Genomic DNA, 3,762 nt, shown 5'->3' with positions numbered 1-3,762 from the left:
ATTTATATACGAACCGTATATAGGTATAAACTAATATAAATTCAATCTAAGGGTACAAAGGAGTCACTTGTGCGGCTTTATTTAAATTTATGTAAATTATGTATATAATTCTAAGATAAAATAAATAACTCAAGTTGAGAGCTTTGGAAACAGATTAGAATCACAGCGATCGTTCTAGAAACGTATAAAGTAGTACAACACAATAACATTCTTAAACAAATGACGCGCCCAATTAATTACAGCCACTAAAAACAAAGGATTTTTAGAATTTTAACGACCTGCACGTGCATATCCTCACCGTAGCGGGAAATGACATATAAGGGTAGAGCATCTGCAAATCATTAACCATTTAGAGATCGAGAGTAAACGTCGCCATGGCAACCTCTGGGTAATTTAATGAATTCGAAAAAAAAGCGTATCGCTCCTCAAATTTACTCTTAATGTAAACACACACCCGCCGAAATATACGATATTTGGTAAAATCGATTTAAAACAATATCGCGTGCCTTTAGTCATCGACTTTCGACGACGAAAACTCTCGGAAACCCCTGAAAATCCATTTAATATTAGAAGAACGAGAGAGGCTCAAGATCTGCCGAGTCCACATTCTTAGTAGCTGCCCTTTTCCTTATATACATTGACATCTTCGTACACATATTCCCATCAAAAGTTTATTTCTCTTGTTATAGGCAATAAAAAATATAAACGAAAAACTTGCGATTTTTTCCTTGTTCTTTTTAAATTGGACGCTAAAATGGGTTTATATTGCAATCACACATACGTACAGAACGACGACGCCTTAGCAAATTATGATGAATTTGTATTTTACAGGATCTTTGAATGCGCCTGAAATTTCATGAATATTAATTAAGCAATCAAACTTGGAATTTCGGTAATAATAGACGAATTAATTAGTAAATTAAAGAATGGTCTGATGGCTTCGTGAAGCGAACGAAAAAACTTTATTGATAATTACGAACATTTATTTCGGCCTTTTTTTACGCCATGTTTACGTCCGAGGAGGAGGTTATTTTTATGCGGCAATTACCATTAACAGCCCTTCCGATTGATTTCCATGTAAATATATTATAGCAATCGCTCTGAATAATTGGTAGTCAAACACGAGATCGGGTTAATCAAGTTCGACGCGGCTTAATTCGTGCTTTATTTTCGTGATCGGTGACATTTGAAGATCGGGAACAAAGGGCGGGGGTGGAACGTTGGGGTTGAATGTTAAGATCAGTTGCACGCTAATCTTTGTACAGATATGTATTTCTGGCTCAATTTATTAATCCTGAATGTTTGTATCGACAGTGGTTGAATCAGTCCTATGTGCTTCTTGAAACGTTCGCTTGTTATTTTCTTTTTAACCCCTGTTTAATTTCAAACAATGAAATTAACATTCAAAATACCCTTAATTTTCACTATTTCTGAACCTTTTTACAAAATAGTTACACAATGAATGAACAGAAATAGAATTTCCAAAAAAATGACTTAAAAAAAATTAACTCCTTGTTAATAGGTCCTTATATAAACAGCATGAAGTATCTGCCACAAACAAGCGGCGTTAAATTGCAACAATGAATCAGAACGTTTTATTTTTCGTGACTTTACCAAACGGACCCATCCAAAGAACAATTTAGATTTAGGTACAAAAGGTTACGATACCTTTTTTGTTAATATTTCTTAGAATGGACGTTTGCCGACGGACCGATAAAGACTGTTACTCTCCTTGAAATTGTAGACTCCGGGTAAAATGTTGAACATAACGAAACGATGGGGTTCCAATAAAATAACAATCTTACCTTTAGTAAAGTAAATCGCCAACGTAGCAAGAGAGCTCAACCTAAAACTAATAGAAAAAAACAAGAAACAAGGAACTCCGAGTTAATCCACTCGGTAATGGAAAATAACAATGGTTTGAAGAGCCCAAAGCAAATTCTCGTATCCGGGTTCACGATCGAATACGTTAACAAGGCTTCCGCCTGTTACAGGTTAATTTCGATAAGGTGTTGACTTTGTGCTCGCTACTGCATTGGTTGAATTGATACAGATGGGTCGGTGTCAAGGTCAATTTAAACTGGAACTCATAATTAAACGTGGATGTAGAACTTGGAACTACGATTGAAACTCGAAATAAAATTAAAACCTTCTAAAGAAATCATATGTAACTTCCTATCGAACACCAAAAATTAACATACCTCCAATTAATAAGAGATGCTAGAAAATAATATTATTACGACCACGATTGACTTGGTTCAAACTAAATAAAATAAAAAAAAATACTAAAAAGATTGATTTAACAAATGTCGGTCATTTACGTATTTAATAAATCCAATGTAAAGCCTCCAAAATGAGAGAAAAACTGGGTCCAAATCCCACAAACGAACATGAACATGATTACACGTGAAAATTTGTAAATAAATGTGGAATTCATAAATTAAATAATTACACTCTGCTTAAGTTTCACCGTCTAACAACGTGCTCAGAAAATAACCCACCAATAGAAATTCGACACCTCAAAATACGTTACAAATTGGAAAATACAACCGCCCTCGAGCAAAAATTACAGTGATACTCAACCAAAAATAATTAATATGCACTTTAGAAAAAGATTTAGCCTTCACGCTGGAAACACTTTTAGAAATATATTCCATGCGAAAACTACGCAGTTTTTCACAGAATTTAATTGAATTTCTTGAAAACCTTTCATAGAATTTAATTGAATTTCTTGAAAACCTTATTAGGATTTCTTTGAATTCTTTAAAATACACAGAAAATTCTTATGGAAATTTTCCCAAAAGTCTTTTTGGAATTTAGTGATGAAAAACGTTATTTGGAGCACATAAACAATAAACCTCCTTTATCAACGTCCTGTGAGAATCTTCAAACGAAGTATTTGAAGAAATATTTCTACCTACCCAAAAAACAGCAAGGATTGAATAATGTTTAAAATTGAGATCGATTTCTTGGAAAAACAATATTGAAAACCTTTTAAAAATCCTAGTCTTGCTAGGAAAATGAGAGACATTTTTGTCATTTTTTAACTTCAAACCCTGCTTCAAACTGTTCATACCTTACGAATATCAAAAACACCTTGATCTTTACATGGTCGGAACCTCATTAAAATATTCGGAATTAATTCAATCAAATTTGGACCTTTTAATTGAGGGCTTGTCTTTTTCACGGGAAGACGCATCAAAAACCGGTCTAATGTTAGTCGCTAAACTGTTCTCATCTAGCCATTCTCTAAATACTGTAGGTATCATATTTCTCAACGAGTTTTTCATTGTCGATTCTAACCTTTTCTTTGGCACGTTGAAATGATCAACTAACCAAGGCACCTTAATGACTTATTGCCTTTCTTCATCTCTAGTCACAGATTCTTCGGCAGCTAAAATGCATTCTTCTTTAGATGTTTTCTGTAATGCCAAGAACTTCCCATAACTCCTTAATTGACTCGCTTCCGTTCACTAATGATGATACCATCAATTAATAAGCCTTGTTACAGTAGGGGTGTCTTCGTCTTGGATCCTTTTCTTCCTGTGCCCGCAGTAGCAGGAGCGATTCTCTCTGCTGCTTCTACCTCTTTCTGGATAACGTTCATTAGTCAATCGTCCAGCAGAGGTTTGGTCTTTTCCATGTACAGCACGTGAAGATCGTTGCCATATTCTTAATACCTGTTCTGGTAAAGATCCACCAAAGGATATAGCATGGCTTCACATTTTTCGATTGTAACTCCTAGCGAGTCAAAAGCCCTTA

Source organism: Photinus pyralis, unplaced genomic scaffold (assembly GCF_008802855.1).
Source record: "Photinus pyralis isolate 1611_PpyrPB1 unplaced genomic scaffold, Ppyr1.3 Ppyr1.4_LG4, whole genome shotgun sequence".
NCBI classification, from domain to species: Eukaryota; Metazoa; Arthropoda; class Insecta; order Coleoptera; family Lampyridae; genus Photinus; species Photinus pyralis.
The sequence above is the reverse complement of the archived record's forward strand: the minus strand, read 5'-3'. Positions refer to the sequence as shown.